Genomic DNA, 22,906 nt, shown 5'->3' on the forward strand with positions numbered 1-22,906 from the left:
ACCAAAATGGCAATAATCCAAATCTTCTACAACATACTCTGCTGTCAAGGATAAAGAAAAATAAGGAGCTTCATGTTTTGTCGTTAAATAGAAGTTAACAAAGAAAGTATGGTTAAAGTGGTAGCCATTTGCACTCCCCAGTGAAATGTGTCTAGCCATTGAAAATCAATAGCTACAAACATTGCCAAATGAGTCATCCAAACTTTATAATATGTATAATGAAGTCATGGGCAAAAAAAGGAAAAAGAAAAATCAAACCCACATCCAATCAGGCTTTAAGTTTCAACTACCTGGTGGCAGGATATATAAAGTACAGAGGAACTTTTGAAACGTGAAAAACTGAGGATGCAGTCCGAAAAATCCAAACTGAAGGAAATTCTATAATCCTGTTTGTTCAATTAACATGTTGAGAAAGAAAAAGAGAAAGCTGGGTGCTGCCGCATGTGCCTGTAGTTCCAGAAGCTTATGAGATTGAGGCAGGAGATTCTCATATTTTAGGCCAGCCTCAACAACTTAGGCTCTAAGCAACTTAGTGAGACCCTGTCTCAAAAGAAAAAAAAAAACTGGGGATGTGGCTCTGTGGTTGAGTATCCCTGTGTTCAATCCCTGTGTTCAATGTGTGGAACAAGAAATGGAAATAAAAAAGGGAAATTTATTTCTTTTCTTTATAATGATTCATTTAGACCAAGGGACAGTATTTCAAAAAGATAATTTTCTACAAAGTGAAAAAAATTTAGTCACCGTAAGATTTAAGGATAATTTAAGACGTATTCCATTCTATCTTTCTTATCCAATGCAAAGATAATGAAAATCCTAATTTCCTTTTCTGTTTTCCTATTTTATATTGAATGTCACCCTTGGAATGTAAGATGTAACACATTAGTTTTTTTCTTCTTCTTTTTAAATCTATGCCTTCTCAACCTGAGTGAATTAAAAATATTTGCTTTGTTCAACTTCAAGAAGGGAAGTTTATTTATTAAATATGGACTTAAGAGTTGTAGCAATTAACCACAGTAAGTATATTATTTTGATTTTGGCTCAAACAAACTGAAAATCATGATGTTTCTGAGTGGAAAACTGAATATGAACTGAATGTCTAATGATACTTAGGACATATTCTTAAAGTGTATGGAAATAATATGGTGACCATGTTAAGAGAAAACAAATCATACAAGTTCTGAGAGTAGTTTGGAATGATATAAATGTACATTTATATCATTAGAGGCAAGGTGCAGCATGTTTTGAGTTGATAATTATCGAAGCTAGCTAACAAATATATGGGAATTCATCATTCTATTCTATCTCTGTTAAAATTTTTGATAATAAAATTAGAGATTATATTAAATACAACAAAAGGTAATATTTAAAAAGGGTCCACATTTTTTAGTGTTTTTACATTGTTTTATAAAGCATTGTTTTATAACTGAGACATATTAAAATAAACTGTTTAAAATACTGTAATAGATATTACATAATGTAAGTATCTGAAAGCAAAGACGTAACATATAACCTAGTAAAACATATTAGTGGACTAAGGATGTAGCTGAGGGTAGTACACTTACCGAGCATACACAAGGCCCTGGTTTCAATTCCTAGCAAAACATACACACACACACACACACACACACACACACACACACACACAGCAATATGGAATGTTTAAAATAAATACCATACATATGTGTTGAAAGAATAATTCATTCTACTGTCACTCATATTTTGGCCTCACAGAGTTGCCCCAGAAATCTCATTTGTCTACATGTTCTCAAGTTTCTGGAAATCTCCTTAGCAACTTTCCACAAAAACTTACTCATCAGAATTCTTTCACGAGTATAAATAATTCCTACAGCCTAATTGACTTTTCTCAAATTCACACAACTAAACATTCTAATTCTTATTTTCTTACCAAAATATGGTCTTTAAAAAAGCATTATTTTTAGTTTTTAATTTTTAATTTGTTCTAATTAGTTATATATGACAGAATAATGCATTTCAACTCATTGGATATAAATGTATATTTCTCTGTATGTGATGCAGAGTTACACTGTTTGTGCAATCATACATGTACATAGGGTAATAATGTCCATCTCATTCCACCATCCTTCCCACTTCCACACCTCCTCCCTTCCCCTCATTTCCCTATAGCCAATCCAAATTTCCTCCATTCTTCCCTAGACACCCCCAATTATGGATGAGCATCTGCAAATCAGAGAAGACATTTGGCCTTTGGTTTGTAGAGGTTGGCTTATTTTGCTTAGCATGATATTCTCTAACTCCATCAATTTATTTGCAAATATCATAATTCATTCTTCTTTAAGGCTGAGTAATATTCCATTGTGTATCTATACCATAGTTTCTTTATCCATTCATCTGTTGAAAGGCATCTAGGTTTGTTCCATAGTTTAGCTAGTGTGAATTGAGCTACTATAAACATTGATGTGGCTGTGTCAATGTAGTATGCTGATTTTAAGTCCTTTGAGTATAGAATGAGGAGTAATAAAACTGGGTCAAATGGTGGTTACATTCCAAGTTTTCTAAGGAATCTCCATACTGCTTTCCAGAGTGGTTGCACTAATTTGCACTCCTACCAGAAATACTTTCCCCCACATCCTCATCAACACTTATTGCTTGTATTCTTGATAATTGACATTCTAACTGAAGTGAGGTGAAATCTTGGAGTAGTTTTGATTTGCATTTCTCTAATTACTAGAGATGTTGAACATTTTTTCATATATTTGTTGACTGATCATATTTCTTCTTTTATAAAGTGCCTGTTCAGTTCCTTTGCCCATTTATTGATTGGTTTGTTTAATTTTTTGGTGTTAAGTTTTTGGAGTTCTTTATGTACCCTGGAGATTAATGCTCTATGTGATGTGTGTGTGAAGATTTTCCTCACAGTCTTTAGGCTCTCTCTTCATGTCAGTGATTGTTTCTTTTGCTGAAAAGAAATTTTTAGTTTGAATCCATCCCATTGATTGCTTCTTGATGCAAGAAGAGTAAAGCTGGAGGCATCACAATACCAGAACTTAAACTATACTACAGGGCCTTAGTAACAAAAATGGCATGGGATTGGTACCAAAATAGCCACATAGACCAATGGTGTAGAATAGAAGACACAGAGACCAACCCACATAAATACAGTTATCTCATACTAGACAAAGGGGCCAAAAACATACATTTGAGAAAAGAAAGCCTCTTCAACAAATGGTGCTGACAAAGCTGGAAATCTATATGCAACAAAATGAAATTAAACCCCTATCTCTCGACCTGTAAAAACTCAACTCACAGTGGATCAAGGGCCTAGGAATTAGAGACCCTATGCCTAATCAAAGAAAAAGTAGGTCCAAATATTCATCATGTCAGATTGGGACCTAACTTCCTTAACACAACTCCTAAAATGCATTATTTACTTATGCATTTGTCAGTTTAATTACTTAACCAATAAAAATGGATAAAATGGATAAGATCCCTTCCCTTCTAGTTGGCTCCTCCATCAATATGCTTTGTGAACATAGGAAAGTCTTTTAATTTTAATTTTTTGTAGTGCTAGTAATGGAACCTAGGGACTTGCACATGCTGCAATGTTAATCAATGGTAGAGTCTTGAACCTGTTTGCAAATCTGGAAAAAGATGTGCTTGAGACTTATGATTCCTAAAATAATTCTTTTGGCTTTATCATGCTATAAAACCATGATTTAGAATACTTCCTGCTCTGTACCCTATCATTCAACACTGCGGTTATCATGGAATCAGCAATCAATGTACTTATTTTATTTTGTTTTTTATCATAGCAAGCAGTCTTCAGTTAAACCATTACTTCCCAATGTATCAATGAAAAACTTTCAAGATTACTTATTATTGAGATCCACTAGAAAATTGCTAATATTGACTCAAACTGTCACCTACATAGACAAAGTAAATTGTATTATCATGCTTTTCTTTGTATACATACTGTCTTAGAACTGTACTTCTACAATAAAATATTTTGAATATACATTTGCTTCAAAGGTAATTTAGAAGTCATTTATTTGAAGGGATATTCATGTAGAAATATCTACTACACATTAATTCTTTTGTTCGTATAGTCTCAAGTCTGCTGTTCTGCTTTCCAGCATAATTAATGTTTCCTTCAAGGGCACACATTGGGCAAAATACAAGGCGCTGTTCATCGTCAAAAGCAAGAAGTTCAAGGGCAGGAAATGAACTTACAGCTGGTGAGTAGCCCTGCATTGAAGAAATCAATATCAAGGTTCCCTAGTAACTCACTCACAGCAAAATGGTGGGAAAAATCTGATGTATTTTCTCCTCTCATGGAGTGAAAAACATGTTTGTTGTTTGAAGCAGACTTCTCAACAAATCTCTTGGAAGCAAATTCATCGACCCAGGATCCTTCATTTTGAGGCCAGTAAAATTTAGTGATATCCCCAAACAGAGATTCACTCATAAGTTACAAGAGCTTCAGAAAAATGTAGCATTACGTGCAGAAATAGGATATCACTGTAGAGATTCATGGCATTATCACTTAAACTACATGAATCAGGATGAGTTTATTCCAAGTGAACAAGTTACTTATAAAAGTTACAAATATATGGTTAATCACAAAATTACTTCAATGTATTCTGCAGTTTTCACAAACAATGACAAGCTCTAGCAGCTACTCAAAAAAATGAGATAATAATCTAAATATGGAAAACAAAGCCCTCAATGTAGTGAGGTTGTCAAAGTGATACAATATTGTTCATACAGAGTTAGAAATGAAATTGCAGAATTGTTTATATGGCCATGTACAGTGGGGACACAGAATTTCCTTTTGAAAACTTGCAAAAACTCCAAGTCATTTGGTTTTAATCCGTTGTAGTCAGTCAATGATTAAATTCATTTTGACTGATGGCTTCTGATACAATGGTCAAGATTATTTAAATGGATAGATTTGACTACTTCCAGAAAAACAATATCATTAGAAAAATAATATCAAATTAGAACTTCTGTTTCTTCTATTGATGTTCGTCATTAGTAATGTTAAACATTATAAAAAAGGTGTTTATGGAGACCATTGATCCACTTGGCTTGAATAATAGCATTCCTATATGGAAGGAGCCTGTCATAAGTAGTGTTTTCCAAAAAGCGACTTAAACTTGAAATTCAGTGTGCATTTTTCTTTTCTTTTTTTTTTTTTTTTCAGAAATGTTCTTGGAATCAAACGTGCAAAAGGGAAAGGGACAGAAGTTGAATTATGATATCAACCTTAGGATTCCTCAATTAACCCACCACGCAGCTCCAGAGCTCGTACTTCAGTATGGTCAACCATTGGGTACAGACAGGTATCCAGGCCTTTTTTCTGCCGCATCAAGCAGTGATTAGACTTGGGTCACTGAATGCCCAGGGAGGGCCTGATATTGCACCAGGAAGCTTGCTGCAGCTAAGATCATTCATGATGGGGTTAGCTGCTAATATCTGCTGACATCCTTCTTTGCAGATAAGGTAATACCTTTTAAAAGATTTAAACTTGTTTTGAAAAGTGTTAGCAGATCCAGAAAGCATATTTCTTTGACTACTACAAACACTGTAAAGGAAAGTGTATAATTTGAATCAACAAGGGTTACTACAAACACTTCAGGTTGGTTTCTTGCCTTCAGTCTTTTCTCCTCACCAACACTTTTCCCCCATAGAAGCCAGAACATTCCTCTTCAGGTGCACATTTACTTAAACACTTCAATGATTCTGGATACTCATAGTTTTTAAGAGTGAATTCCCAACGCTTGAATTTACTGTAGTTCACAAGATCTTTCTTCAGGTATATCTTGCTTAATTCTTAGATACTTTTTTTCGTCCTTATAATTTCATTCCTAAAACTCAGTGCATTCTGAATTGCTTCATATACCCAACAAATCAGGATCTTCCTCATCTCTATGCCCTTGCACATGCTGTTTTCTCTGTGTACACAAATACAGAGTATTTTTGTTTGTTTGTTTTTCCTACTGTAATCCTTACCTACTCCAAGATCAACAGGATCTGTGTGATTTCTCATGGGCCCTTTTTTCTACTTAAGTTTCAATTTTTGGAGAAGCCTTTCCCAATCTCCCAAGTCTTACTCCCATTCTTTGTTCAGATAATATCCTTGCTTAGTCTGCTTTATAATTGAGTCCTTCTACCTCCTCACAGTGTGCAATCTAATGTAAGGCCAAGACTGTGAACTGCTCATTATAGAACAGTGCCTGGCATACAGTATATTTTAATATACATAACTATATACATAATTAACATACAGTATATGTTAATCAACCATTGAAAGTTGTGTGGCTGGAAGTTGATTGCTCCTTATGTGACTCATGGAAGGATATTTGCAGAGAAAGATCTTTGTGTTTGGAGAAGTAACAAAGGTACAAGGCTCTAAATGTACAAGGCTTTAGGTTTCTTGGTATTTCCATGGTGATTTGGCCTCATATGACTATATGTGGGGCTTGCTGTTTGGAACTGGGAATCAACCCAGCATTTGCTGCCTTCACAGGTGAACAAAGCCTGGTGTTTCCGCACTTCTCAGGATCACTATTATCCCTTCTTCCTCTTGGGAAAAAAATGCCTATTCAAGTCTCAGTCATTTAGAAACTATGTTCTTTTTATTGTATAGGCATAAAATATACTTCTCTCTGACTTGGATTTAAAAACAGCAGTGACCAGAGATTGAGCATTCACTCTCTAGCAAGAACCATGCATGAGCTTTCTCCAAATGACCTTGAATTCTGATGACATTGAGGTCATGATTACTATGGACATTTTACATACTAGTAAACAGGGGGCTAGGTGTGTTCAAGGTAATAGAGCCAGTAAGTAGAAGTCTAGTTTTCAACCTACCTACCTTTGCCCTATACTCACACTAGAACACTGAGTTTGAAAAAGTCACCATGGAATCAATTCCTTCCTCTCTCAAAGAGATACCAATCATAGTGGAAAGGCTATGAGTTCAGATGTGAGCTGTCCTCTCTCTTTTTTGCCTCATATTACCATGCCTTGGAGCATGGTTACCTTTCATCTATGAAGACAAATAGACTCCCTAGATTATTATAAAGATTAAAATAAACACTTCATTCTGAACACTTAGCATTGTGCCCGGAATAGCCCTAATTCTCAATAAATGACCTTTAAATTTTGAAAACTATTATTAATCTCTTTGTTCTCCTAATTCCCCAGTAATCTCTCTGCATACTTGAATATCAAAGTCTGTATAACAAGAATTATACTCAAACATGTACGTGGAGACAAGGCAGATAAGGTAATTGAAAAGAGCTGGCCACGTGTTTCACAGTTAGGGCTGCTGGGGATGGTGGCAGACTGCAGAGTGCCGGCCCATTTCTAAATGAGCAATCTGACTGTGTTATAGTCAGTGGGAATAAAGGCTCCATGTTGCTGGATTCTCTAAATTTTGTCAAGCTATGACTGAAATCTGGAGTTTTATGTGAATTTTTGCTCATCTAAAAGTGTTAGAAATTAATATGGAATTTTAAAAGTACTCCTTGAAAAAAAAATTTTAAAACAAGTGTAAGACTCTGAAAACACTCCTGTAACCTAATTCCAGCCATTGGTTCATGAGTGTCTTATTTATTTGATTTAGCTTGTCTGAGCTTAGGCCAACATGTCTTTCAACAAATATCTGCTGAACTCTGTGTGAGACGTGTGTGGAGTAGGGCATGTGACAGTCACCAAGAATGATGAAGTGTTTATCTTATTGGTCCTTGCTTTATGGCATGCATATCTCACTGTCCTTTATATGTGGGTGGGAAGAGCTGAGCAGTGTCCTGTTACTATTGCATTTTCATGAAGTCATAGATGAGTCATCTGTGGAGCAGAAGCTCATGTTCACAATGAAACCCTCTCTTGTCTTAGTTAGTCCTATGCAAAATTCTTCCACAGTTGATAGAGGAAACACAACTCCCAACATTTAAAATTTTATAATACATATTTTTCTAAATCTGTGACTCCAAAGGGGAGTTTATCTTCTTCAATGCCTGGAGGTGCAAATAAAAAAATGATTATGAATCATTTTCAGTTGATAAGAGAAATTTATATCACTATTTTTTTGTGTGTGTGTAGTGCCTACATAAAATCAAGGTTTTTTTTTTTTCTTTTTGATGAATGATCCCAAGGGAAGGAACAGCAATAAAATATACTTTTACAAACAAAAAAAATATAAAAGAATTTAATGGATTATATCATATATGAAAATTAACCCAAAATTGAAAGTTTAGTTCAGACCCACAAAAATGTAGTCAAGAGACTTTAAGAAAAGGGTATGAAGGCAAATCAACCCAGAAAGGGCAATCATTTCAACAAATTAGAGTTGGAACAACAGGATGAAAAATACTGAACCCAGACATGGGCTTTACACCTACACAAATCAACTCAAGGAAGTCAAGGACCTAAATGTGATCCAAAAATCTATAAACCTCTAGAAAATAAAATAAAATCTTAAAATCTAAGTGACCAAGGATTTAGTGACAAGTTTTTACACACAACATCAAAAGCTTGACCCTTGAAAGAAAATAATAAAAAAAGGTAAATAGGACTGTGATTGTAAGTTTCTTATAACTAATACAATTTATTACAAAGTACCACAAACTGAGTGGCTTAAAATAATATCAATTTATTTTTTTACATTTATGGAACCTAGAAGTCTAAAATCAAGTTGTCAGTAGACCCAGGATCCCTCTGAAAACTCCAGGATACATCTGTCTTGCTTCTTCCTAGTTTCTAGTAGCTGCAGGCAACCCTTGGTAATTTTGGTTTACAGACATATGACTTCAATCCCTATTTGCATTATCACATGAACTTCTTTCTTATATATGTCCAAATATTTCTCTTTTCTCTCCTATAAAGACACCAGTCATTGGATTAAAGGCTTGCCTTCATCTCATCTGCAAAGAACCCCATATGCAAATAATCTCACATTTGCATTTATTAGAGGTTAGAATTTGAACTTTAATGTTGGAGAACACAATTCAACTCAGAACATGGAACATGTTAAAGAAAACACAAGCAGCAGAAATGGAAAAATGTTATAAACACATGCCTGATAAAGGACCTGTATCCCAAATTCACAAAGAATAATCTAATTAAAAATGGGCAAAATATTTGGAGAAATATCTCACCAAAGACAGTAAATCAATGCCAAATAGTCATATAAAAAGTTGTTCAACATCATTTATCATTAGATAAATGCAAACTAAAACAAAGATAGCATTACCTATTAGAATGATTAACATTAAAAAAAATTGATAATACCAAATTTTAGTCAAGTTGTGGAGCAACAGAAACTCTCATTAAGTACTGATGAAAATGAAAAATGTGCTTTAGAAGACAATTTAGTTCTTACAAAGCTAAGCTTCTTGTTATACCATATAATTAGACATTCTGCTCCTAGGTATTTATATGAGAAACTATATTCGCACAAAAACTTGTAGGCAAATATTCATCATAGCTTTATTATAATCACCACAAACTAGTGTGTCCTCAAATAAGTGTATAGATAAAGAGTAGTGCATACTACAATGGTATACTATTCTTCAGCAAATGGTGCTGGGAAAACTGGAAATTCATATGCAACAAAATGAAATTAAACCCCTATTTCTCACCATGCACAAAACTCAACTCAAAGTGGATCGAGAACCTAGGAATTAAACCAGAGATACTCTGCTTAATAGAATAAAAAATAGGCACAAATCTCCATCATGTTGGATTAGGCCCTGACTTCCTTAATAAGATTCCTATAGCACAAGAATTAAAACCGACAATCAATAAATGGGATGGATTCAAACTAAAAAGCTTCTTCTAGCAAAAGAAACAATTGGTAAAGTGAATAGAGAGCCTACAGCTTGGGAGCAATTTTTTAACCACATGCACATCAGATAGAGCATTAATCACTAGGATATATAACGATCTCAAAAAGCTAAACATGAAAAAAACAAACAACCCAATAAATAAATGGGCCAAGGACCTGAGCAGACACTTCTCAGAAGAGGATATTCAGTCAACAAATATATGAAAACATGTTCAACATTTCTAGCAATTAGAGAAATGCAAATCAAAACTCTTCTAAGATTTCATCTCACTCTAGTTAGAATGGCAGCTATTAAGAATATAAACAACAATAAGTGTTGGCGAGGATGTGGGGAAAAAGGCACATTCATACATTGCTGGTGGGACTGCAAATTGGTAAAGCCAATATGGAAAGCAGTATGGGTTTTCCTTGGAAAACTGGGAATGGAACCACCATTTGATCCAGCTATCTCACTCCTTGGTTTATACCCAGAGGACTTAAAATCAGCATACTACAGGGGCACAGCCACATCAGTGTTTATAGCAGCACAATTCACAATAGCTAAACTGTGGAACCCTTTGGTAGATGAATGGATAATGAAAATGTAGTATATAGACACCATGAAATACTATTCAGCATTAAAAGAGAATAAAATCATGGCATTTGCAGGTAAATAGATAAAGTTGGAGAATATAATGCTAAGTGAAGTTAGCCAATCCCCCCAAACCAAATGCCAAATATTTTCTCTGATATAAGGACACTGATTCATAATGGGGTTGGTGGAGGGGAGCATCAGAGAATTAGACAAATTCAAGATAGAGAAAAGGGGAGAGAGGGAAAGGGAAGGACATGGGGATAGGAAGCCGGTGGAATGAGATGGACATCATCACCCTAAGTACATGTATAAAGACATGAATGGTGTGACTCTACTTTGTGTACAACCAGATATATGAAAAATTGTGCTCTATACATGTGATATGAATTGTAATGCATTCTGCTGTCACACATAACAAATTGGAATAATAAAATAAAAAAGACCTATAAATTAGGAAAAAAGTAAAGAATTATTAAGTCATGCAAAGTCATGTTGAGGTTTGGGTATAAGGTTTCCCCAAAAAATTCATGTGTGACACAATGCAAGAATGTTCAGAATGAAGATTAGACTATGAGTATTTAATCTAGTCTCTGGGTTAATCCACTTGAATGGATTAACTAGGTGTTAACTGTAGGCAGGTAAGGTGTGGATGAATGAAGTAAGTCGATGGGGGCATGCCTTTGGGATTCAGTTTTCTTTTTTTTTCTTTCTTTCTTTTTTTTTTTTTTTTTTTTGAGGGGAGGAATACTGGGGTTTGAACCCAGTGTTTTCATATATGTGTTGATCGATTGTGGGTTGAGTGAAGGAACTCTGCATGGGACAAAGGGGAGGTAGGGAGGAGAATGGGAATAGGACATGGTAGAATAAGATGGACATCATTACCCAAGGCATGTGTATGATTGTACAAATGGTGTGACCCTACTCTGGGTACAACCAGAGAAATAAAAAATTGTGGTCCATTTGTGTACAATGAATCAAAAACCATTCTGCAGTAATGTATAACTGATTAGAACAAATAAATAAATTTTAAAAATGAATAAAATAAAACACAGTGATGGCTATGTGGAAGCTGAAATAGTTGATCTTACAGAAGAGGGAAGAATAGTGGTCACTAGAAGAGTAGGAAGGAGACGGGTGAGATTTGCATGATGGTGCTACAAGCAGTTAGAAAGGAGGCATAAATTCTAGTGCTCTTAACACAGTCGAGTGACTGTGCTTTTTAACAACTTAGCATGCATTTTATAAAGAATTAAAAGAGAGGCATGCAAAGGCCTCCAACAAAAAGAGATAATAAATGTTTAAAGAGACAGAAATGCTAATTAACCTGAATTTATCCTTGCACACTATGTTCATGTATTGAATTATCATATTTTTATCTCACAGATATGCACCATACTATATTTTAATTACAAATAACAATAAAAATCCCAAAGCACACAGGAACCAACTGAAAGAGCTCCCAAAGGTCAAATCTGGAATAATTTGAACCACAAAATAAAGTAGTATTGAATTATAGCCAAAATTATAAACTAAATACTGTGAGTCTATACTCGACATAAGTACATAATTGAATCAATAAATAACTGTGGATGAATAGACAAATCTGTTCACCTCATAAGGCATGTGCTTCTTAGAGTAGCTTCCTTCCAAAGAGGGCAGTGTGGAGATGTAGGCAGGAAAGTAAATTCAGAATGAAGACACTGGGTATGGCCTTGGCCAGGGGCTGAGTTTAGCATCAACATGGACAAGTTGTGCTGAGAGTGTTTTCTTTGACATAGTGTGATAAGGACACTTTAAACTCTCTAGTATACCTCTTCAAACCTACAACCTCAATTTGATCATGGCTTAAACTCAGAATGTCCCAGTTGAGTGACATTCCTTTAAAATACCTGACTAATTACTCTTCAAATCTGTCAAAGTCATCAAAAACAAGGAATGTCTAAGAAATTGTAACAACTAAAGGGAATCTAAGGAGTCAGGTCTAAATGGAATGTTTTATGCTGGGTGGCATCTTGGAACAGAAGGACATTAGGTAGAACTAAGGAATTCTAGATTAGTTCATTAAATTATAGTAAAGTACTATACTGATGTCAGGTATTAAAAAATTAAGGGGAAATGGATGTAGAGTGTATGAGAACCCCCTTTGCAATTTTTATGCAAATCTAAATCTATTCTAAAATATAGTATGTTGAAATTTTTTTAAAAAATGTAGCTCAAACATACTTGAGAGCACAGTTTAAGTCTAAGAATAGAAAGCTTTGTGTCTGAAATCTTATCACACTTTCTTGTTTATTTTCAGTTAGAAATCAGTGTCCAGTGGTTTAGAATACTTAAGACTTACTAATGCAAAGAGACCTTCTTGAAAGAGAGAATGGGAGAAGGATTAGGTATGTGCACTGAGATGATCCGTGATTGAGTTTTATTCTGACTTCATATGATTGAGAAAATTACATACTATCTCTGAGCCTCAGTCTATCTAAAAATTTGGAGCAATAGGGCTGGGATTGTGGCTCAGTGGCAGAGCACTTGCCTAGGATCTTTGAGGCGCTGGCTTCAATTCTCAGCACCACATATAAATCAATAAAGTAAAGGTCCATCAACAAACTAAAAAAAAATTGGAGCAGTATTCGCATCTACCTCATGGAATCATCATGTATCTGAAAAAATTATGTGTAAAATGCTCAGCATAATTCACATTGGCACACATCCTAAGGACTAGCAAGTGCTACACATTGTGGCAAAGGGCACCATAGCAAATGTTATGATACTGAGCATGAGCTCTACAGACATCCCTGGTCTTGAACCCCCAGTTCCATTCTTTCCTGGCATCACAATGTTGGGCACATTTCTCATATTTCTGTGCTTATGATAGTGCTGAAAGCACTCTAAACAGTGCTTATATCAGTACCTTTGTCACTGGGGTATGATGGACATGTGTTTATTGACCTAAGTTACTTAGAAAAGTGGTTCATGGCAAAAGATGCCTTTGTGTTAATTCTGATCACTGCAGAGGTACTGTATAAAAGGAACTCAAACTAAATGATTAACTGGTTTTGCTTGGACCAAAAAGTCACACAAAGTTCATTTTGAAATCTGTGTGCTCAGAGCTGGAGACACAGCAATCAATAAGAAAGGCAAGGTCTTTATTCTCTTGGACTTTGGCAATCACCTGAAGCTCCCTGGGGCAGCAATCCATTTCCAGATGTTTTCTGGCACCATTCTTAGCATTGTCCTGGACTATCTCTTTATATCCTCTGACTGGAGATTAGGGTCCGCCATTTGAAATGTGACATGACTCTGGCCTTCTTATTGTCTGTAACCTGACAAGGTCTGAGTGTTAACCGTAGTTTCTAACTACTACTAAAGTCTGATTTGACAGGGATGGATGCTGGATTTCTTTCTTTTTTATGGCAAGTGCTACATATTATGGCAAAGGGCACCATAGCAAACATTATGATACCCAGCATGGGCTCTACAGACATCCTGATCTTGAACCCCAGTTCCATTCTTTCCTAGCATCACAATAATGGGCACATTTCTCATATTTCTGTGCTTATGATAGTATTTTTTTGTATTTGTATTTTTGTATTTTGTTATCTTTTTATGCCAAGACTCTAGGCAATACCATTTTTACTTAAAATGTTTTGTTTTTAACACATAATTATATAATGTATGAATACACTTTACTTACACAAATTGATTTTTAAAAAAAGTTCAGTAGGTCAGAATAATTCACTTAAAGTAGTATTTTCTACATTCTATTGATTATCCTCTCTTGATCCAGATAAGTCAAAGGTCAAGATTAATTCTATTGTCTGGGGAGAGCTTCATGGATGGAGAACTCTGAAAGGAGTGTTGCCATTTCTGGTGCTATCTATTTGACGCTTTCAAAAATGAGCACCTGCCCCAGCTCCATGCCTGAGCTCTCAACTCCCAATATCAGTCACAATTTAGGTTCGCTTTGTAGTTAGTTTCCATGGTCATCCCATTTTCCAATTCTGTCACACACCTGTAATATGAATGACAGGAGGTGTAATCTACGTTCTGTCATCTGGTCCTTGGGAAAAGGAAGAAGGAAGGAAAAAAGTAAATGTGATACACACACACACACACACACACACACACACAATGGAGTTTTATTCAGCCATAAGGAAGAATGAAAGTATGTCATTTACAGGAGAATTGATGGAACTTGAGGACACTATGTTCAGTAAAGTAAGTCAAACTCAGAAAGTCAAGAGTCATGTTTTCTCTCATATGTGAAAGTTAGAGAGGAAAAAGTAAAGAAAGATGATGGTGGGGATCTCATGAAAATCAAAGGAAGATCAGTATAGAAAAGGGGAAATACTGGGGAACGATGTTAGCCAAATTATATTGTTATATCATGTGCATGTATGAATATATAACAACAAAGCCCACCATTATGTATAATTGTAATGCACCAATAAAAATATGGAAAAAGTTAAAAAAAAGAGTTGATACAGATTACTATATTTATTAAGGACACAAGTTTCAATTGCCTCTACCTTGATTTGCATTTTTTATTTTTTTTTTGCCGCTTACCAATTGCACGGTTCTTGGAAAGCATTCTCAACAAGGATTCCTCATATCCATTTCACAGAGTTGTTAGGATGAAACCAGACCAGTACAAGCAAAGTTCTATAAGCACCACAAAAATGGTAAGGTTTGATTAAAATGAGTATTAATTTTTAAAATATCAATAATAAATACAATGGATGTGTTCATCACTTGCCAAAATAAATTCCTCTAAGGCTCTATTCAGAACTTTATTTTAGAATTTTAAGAGTTTAGATTTAAACATCTCTATTCTTAGTGCTGAGAATCTCAAAGAAAGTAGTATTAGCAGAATTATAATCAACTTTTTCTTATTTACTTGTTAGGGTTGGAGAGAGAAGGAAGATCAGGTAGCTGATTATTAAAGTGCTGAGAATTAAAGGATTGAGTTTTATAATAATCTTTTCACTGATTCACTTTGTTAGTTTATGCAACATATTTAACCACTTGGATTTATTCCATAAACTTATAAAATGGGGTTACTATTATTACGTTCAGGGTATACTTTCATTAAACTCATCAGACAGATGTTCTTCCTTCAAATACAATAAAATAAGCAAGCAATCAATATCTTAAATGTGCTATTATCTATTGCTCCCTTATGTGTATTATTTAGCATTTGTTATCAGCCATGATTGATATAAATTAACATGCAGAGAACAGTTATGGCAAATATTCTTTTCTAGTTTCCTCTTATTGGGTTTGCTTATGATTTCTCAATTCATGGAGTATGTCCTAAACTATCTAAAATGATTTAGCCCACATCTCTCCTCCTGAACCTAGTTAGATCATTAAAAACAAATAAAATAAAGTACAACCACTTCTCATTCATTCTGCGGAACTTAATTTTTCATTGATGTGAATGTGGTGATAATTTTGCATAGATTTTAGCATTTACTTAGTACATAATGTGTACCAGATAATGTGCTTTATGTGCTTTAATCCTCAGAATGAAACTATGAGAGAGACACAATTACATCCCCATTTTAAAGATGAGCAATATGCTTGTTTATAAATTCAAACACCTGAGAGACAGCAAGCTGAATTTCTTATGTTGATCTCTTAGACTGTGGCACTCTTCTTTTAGCTACTTTGTTACTTTGTTTTTGGAGACTCTTGGGATTAGGAAAGAGAAACAATTGCCATCTTCTCCCTAGAAAAATAAAAAAAAAAATTCAAAAAAAGCAAAAGGAGGTTTTTATAATAAGAGTGTACTGAATGCAGTGATGGTTTTTTTTTCTGGACATACATAATTAATTTTCTCTCAAATCAATTTAACAACTAAATAATGCAGTACCAGCTAATGGGCTCTCAGCTGGCCAAACATTAAGAGATATATTGCCCCATATACTCATCATAAAGAATGAAGATTAACAACTTGCCTCGTTACATAACACTGTTGTACAACATAAATAAAAGATTCTCTCATTTGGCAATTGTTCTGTACTGTTCTAAGTTTTGCTAAATCAGACTTCCTTCTAATCTAACAGATGCCAGCAGTTTAAAAGCAGTTCAAGAATCCTTATTTATATCTGGTGTTCAGCTTTGAATAAAATGGGCCAGCAAATGCAGAGGGAGAGGGGAGAAAAATGCATAACTTAAAAATGGAATTTATTTCCAGACTTCTAAACACAGATTTCCAATAAACATCCACTTAGAGAACCATTTCATTAAGCTAACTGCAGCCGAAAACAAGTTCCCTGATGTTTCTTTGAGCATTTTATTTTCTAAAATGAATCATTACTTTCTATGTTTTGGCTTGACAATCTTTCCCCTCAATTGTGTAATTTTGCATTTGTCACTCAAATTGCTTGTATTTCTAGAGAATTCTTCCAAGACATTTATGCTTTGGAATGAGGCTGTTAATATGGTGGCATGAGTTCGGAGAAGCCCCCAAACCACTAAGGTGCATCGCTTTGTCCTTTAAAAAACTGGAGGGAATTTTGACTTCCTCATTCCAATTAAGGTTTAGCAGCCCCTTAAGGCTGATTCTGGGGGTTGCTGAAATGAACTTGTAATGAACAAGATGGATAGCTGTGGCCTGAAGAGGAAGCAAGGGAAATGAAAGTCAGGCCTTTTTGAAATTCTCTTCCATCTGTGACTTAGAAAAGAATCCAGGTATTTGAAAACATATTCTCAATCACCCCACCCCAAGAAAAAAGATGAATCTTTACTAATGGAGACCTAATGGAATGTAAAGACAATTGAAACCAAGTATCAGAGGAATATTTTCAATATACAAACTATATGTAAATGACCCTGAAGAATAACTCTCAAAAGTCAATTCATCCCAATACAATTTGACTTTTCTATCTTTAGTTAAACAGCTAAATGCAAAGAAAATATTCTATTTGACTTACTTAAAAGTGGTCATATTTCACATCTGATAATAAGCACAGTTAGGAAGGGTGTGTTTTATCTTATTGAGAAACTCTCAGTGTGCTAGCTACATATTCACTCTAGCATTCAAAAAATCAGATGCAATAATGACATTTATAATAAAAACACTAGACTCTTTTAAACATTTACTGTAAGGTGATAAAAGTAAATTTGATCATTTCAATTTCAAGGAGGCCATAAAAATGAGTTTTATTATTAATAACAGCAACAGCTAACATTTGTAGAATACTTATCTTTAAGCAGAGAATATTCTAAACACACTGCATGATTGTATCACTTGATCTTCACAAGTAGGTACTGTAACTATCCCCAATTTACAAATATGGAAATTGAGTGTTGGACTCATTTGTCCAAGTTACAAGGCTAGCTCAGATCCTGATTCATGCAATCTCAATTCAAAGTTTATATTAAAGCATTTCCTGTGATGTTACTATTTATAGATAAGGTGGCTGTTATGATTTAAGTATGAGGTGTCCTCCAGGAGCTCATGCGTGAGACAATGCAAGAATTTTCAGAGGTGAAATGAATGATTAGATTATGAAAGCTGTAACAATCAGTGGATTGATCCACTGATATGGATTAACTAGATGGCAACTGTTGGTAGGCAGAGTGTGGACAGAGGAAGTAGGTCACTGGGGATGCCTTTGGGATTTGTATTTTGTCCCTGATGAGCTGAGCTCTCTTTCTGCTTCCTGGTGGCTATGTCCTGAGCTTCTTTGAACTCTACTATGCCATTCTACCATGATGTTCTGCCTCTAGAACATCCATATTGTTCTGCCATGATGTTCTACCTCATTTTGGGTTCAGAGCTATGCATTTGATCAACTATGGACTAAACCCCTGAAATCATGAGCCAAAATAAACTTTCTTCCTTTACATTGTTCTTGTCGAGTCTTTTGGTCAAGTGATGCAAAGCTAACTACAACAGTGGCTGTGGCTTACAGAGGTTGTCTCTTACCCTGGTCTCCAAAAGGATAGATGGAAGACATGTTATGGTTTGGATCTGGAATGTTTTCCCTAAAGCTCCTGTGTTGACACCATGGCACCTGAAGTGACAAAAGTTCAGAGGTTGAGCTTTTAGGCAATGACTAGATAATAAGGGCTGTGACTTCTTTCATGGATTAATCCATTTCATAGGCTAATAATTTGAAGTATTGTGTGGTAACTACAGGCAAGTGGGGCATGACTGAAGATAGTAGATCACTGGGGACTTAGCCTTGGGGACTATCTCTGCTTCCCCCTGTTTCCGCCTGTCTCTGCTTCCTGGCTGTGATGAGCTGAGAAGTTTTCCTCCCCTCTACCCTTCCACCATGATGTTCTGCCTCACCTCAAGCCCGGAGCAATGGAGTCAACTGACCATGGACTGAGACCTCTGAAACCATGAGCCAAAATAAGTGTTTCCTCCTCTAAGTTGGGTGTTCTGGTCACAGCAACAGAAAGCTAACACAGCATGGGGTATCAAATCCAAATTTCTCTGACTTGTCATTCAGAATACTTAATGATTCAGGCGTGGGATTAGTGAAAATTACAGAAGTGTCATGTTGAAGAAAAAAAAAATGGTTGGAGGGCAATGACAATCATCTCAGCTGCCTGACTTCCCAGGAAAGGCTGTGCACCTGGGCTCTAAAGTGTAAAGAAACTTTCAGATACAGGAGGTTTCATCCTCTCTACTCCATCCAGTGCCCAGAGTTCTAAGACATCAATCGATGAGGACAGAATGCATACCAATGCTTTGAACAGCCCTTCTGTGCACTTGTCTTTCCTCATAATGTGTGTCTTCTTTAAAAACTGAACGTTGTGCTACATTTGCTATGGAGGGAAGACAGAATGAATATTTCTCATGTATTTGTTTTAATTCTGCACCCTGATTATTTTTTTCTTACATATTCATCTCTTTTCTAGAATTAACTCCTTCAACTATTGATTCTTTAACCAGTAGCTTTTACAGCAAAATTAAAAGGCTGCTCTTATTTCTGAGGAAAATAGCTATTATTTATTTCATGCCTCTGACTCTTGCACTTGATTTTGCTCTGTCTAGTCCTCATTTCAGATCTGCCAACTGAATATCATTATCCATGTTTTAGAAATGAGAAAACATAGGTTTAGGAAGGTTACATAGCTTGCTTAATATGTCACAGCAGAGTGCTTGTCTTGCAAGCACAAGGCCCTGAGCTCAATCCCCAGCAACACACACACACAAACACAAAAAAAAGATGAATACCTACTCTTTACTGAGTACCTGAGATAGTGTTTCAGCTCAGGGTTGTGTCATTCTAATCTAATCTGTTTATTCTATGCTAATCTGTTTATGTAATTGATGCTGCTTCTTCTCTGGTGGAATTAAGAAGATTCAATTATCAAGTCACAGGTTTTTCACAGAAGGAATAGATAATCAAAGTTCTCCCATGAGGAGGGCAGACATGGAGTTTCTGTTCATGCTATATGAGAACACTCTGAAACATTCCTGGGTCTCCACATTCTGTTTCCTTTAAATGTGTTGTCATTACTATTTTATTTCATAGTAGTTACAGTAAGATAAACGGAGAGAGAGAAATTAGGAAAACTACTGCATTCAATAGCCTCAAAAAAAAAAAAAAACAAACCAAAAAACAAAAAACAACCTGGGAATCAATCTAACAAAAGAGATGAAAGATCTCTACAATGAATAGTACATAACACTAAAGAAAGAAATTGAAGAAAACCTCAGAAGATGAGAAGATCCCCCATGTTCCTGGATAGGCAGAGTTAATATTGTCAAAATGGCTGTACTACCAAAAGTGTTATACAGATTTAATGCAATTCCTATTAAAATCCTAATGACATCCTTTATAGAAATAGAAAAAGCAATCATGAAATTTATTTGGAAAAATAAGAGACCCAGAATAGCTAAAGCAATCGTTAACAAGAAAAGTGAAGCAGGAGGCATCACAATACCGACCTTAAACTATACTACAGAGCAATAGTAATAAAAACAGCATTATACCAAAATAGACTTGTGGATCAATGGTATATAATAGAGGACACAGAGACAAGCCCACATAAATATGGTTATGTTATACTTGACAAAGATGCCAAAAACATTCACTGGAGAAAAGAGAGCCTATTCAACAAATGGTGCTGGCAAAACTGGAAATGCATATGTAGCAAAAATGAATTTAAACCTCTATCTCTCACCCTGCAGAAAAATCAACTCAAAGTGGATCAAAGACTTAGGCACTAGAACAGAGGCCCTGTGCCTAATAGAAGAAAAAATAGACCCAAATCTTTACCACATTGGCCTAGGATCTGACTTCCTTAACAAGACTCCTAAAGCACAAGAAGTAAAATCAAGAATTAATAAAAGGGATAAATCAAAATTAAAAAGCTTCTTCTCAGCAAAGGAAACAATTAATAAAGTGAGAAGAGAGCGTACAAATTGGGAGAAAATCTTTACCACATGCACCTCTGATAAAGCATTAATCTCTAGGATATATAAAGAACTCAAAAAACTTAACACCAAAAAAAAAAAAACCCAAACCACCCAATCAATAAATGAGATAAGAAATTGAATAGCCACTTCACAGAAGAAGAAATACATTTGATCAACAAATATATGAAGAAATGTTCAACATCACTAGAAATTAGAGAAATGCAAATCAAAACCACTCTAAGATTTCATCACACTCCTGTCAGAATGGCAATCATCAAGAATACAGGCAACAATAAATCTTGGTGAGGATGTGGTGAAAAAGGTACACTTATACTTTGCTGTTGGGACTGCAAATTGGTGCAACCACTATGGAAAGCAGTATGGAGATTCCTCAGAAAATTGGGAATGGGACCACCATTTGACCTAGCTATCCTACACCTTGGTTTGTACCCAAAGGACTTTAAATCAGCATATCATAGTGACACAGCCACGTCAGATGAGATCCGGCGCGTTCAGGGTGGTATGGCCGTAGACTAATGCAGCCACATCAATGTTTATAGCAGCTCAATTCACAATAGCTAGACTTTGGAACCAACCTAGGTATAACTCAATAGATAAATGGATAAAGAAAATGTGGTATATATACTCAATGGAATATTACTCAGCTTTAAAGAAGAGTAAAATTATGGCATTTGCCAGGAAATGGTAGGAGTTGGAGAATATCATGCTAAGCAAAATAAGTCAGTCCTACAAAACCAAAGGCTGAATGTTTTCTCTAATATGCAGATGTTAATTCACAATAAGGTGGGAGGACACTAGGGAAGAATAGTATTACCTTAGATTAGGTAGAGGGAAGTGATGGAAAAGAAGGGAAGGGGATGTGGGGATAGGAAAGATAGTGGAATGAAACAGACATTATTACTGCATGTATATATGTGACTACATGGCCAATGTGATTCTGTAACATGTACACTCAGAAAAATGAGAAATTATATCCCATCTATGTATGATATATAAAGTGCATAAATGCATTCTACCATCATGTATAATTAATTAAAACAAATAAAAATATTTTTAAAAAAGATAATCAGTCAGTATTGGCCCAGGTAAGTAACTTGCTTTATCTTAGTGATGCGAGGCCAACTAATGAAAAGGTAGAAGTTCTAGCATGTACTATTTAAATTGATTGTGGACAGAAGCAAATGCGACAGCCTCTGGAGTGTAGGGGTCATATACTTCTGACTGCCTATTGTTCTTCTGCTGATCCCTCTCTGAAAAATGCACCTTCCCATTTGCAGATCAAATGAGTTTGGAGATGGAGGCTGGTCCAAGTTGAAGAGAGAAGATCCAGTTCTAAGGACTAAGATTGACTGCATGTCCATACCTAGTCATTTATTCTGGACCAGACATTTGGATCTAACTGGAGTCCATCCATCATTGAATTACTGAGAAAGAGTTATGTTTTTCTAGCTGACATTTTTAGGCTAATGATATAATCCCAATTTTCTGTTCACTAATTTCGTCACTCACTGGAGAGAGCCTGAGAATAGAACGATCAAAGAACAGTGCAGAATGGAGCCGTGAAGTGAGAATTCAAATTTCATCCTTTAAAGCATCAGTCCTGCTGTCCCTAAAGGTGAAGAACCTGGGCTTTTTCCATTATTTAAAATAAAGTTTGTAGTTGGAGAATAAATAATGTTTCCTCTTTCCCTCATAAAGCAAGTTCTAGTTAGACTGCAGTCATTTGCAACTACAATTATCCTGAATAACCCAGCAAATTAGCAAAAACGTGGAGGAAAAAAATGAATCAATCTCTGTTCCATAATCAAGATGCACCTCATTAATAAGAGGATACGAAGTGAAGCCAAAGTCTAGAAAGCACATCTTTGCTCTTGCTTTCTCCAGACAGAAATAGTAGATTCAAGTAAACACTTTCTGACTGCCAGGGAGTATATACACACATGCATATGTATGTAAATAAACCTCATAGAGAGCTGCATGAACATGCAGTTAATGCATGCCATATATCACCACTCTGTTTAAGTCTATGATTGAGTGTATTCCTTTTTTAACAACATGAGCAAAGAAATTATTTCCAGTTGCATCTTTACAGATT

This window comes from Callospermophilus lateralis, chromosome 5, assembly GCF_048772815.1.
Source record: "Callospermophilus lateralis isolate mCalLat2 chromosome 5, mCalLat2.hap1, whole genome shotgun sequence".
Classification (NCBI taxonomy): Eukaryota; Metazoa; Chordata; class Mammalia; order Rodentia; family Sciuridae; genus Callospermophilus; species Callospermophilus lateralis.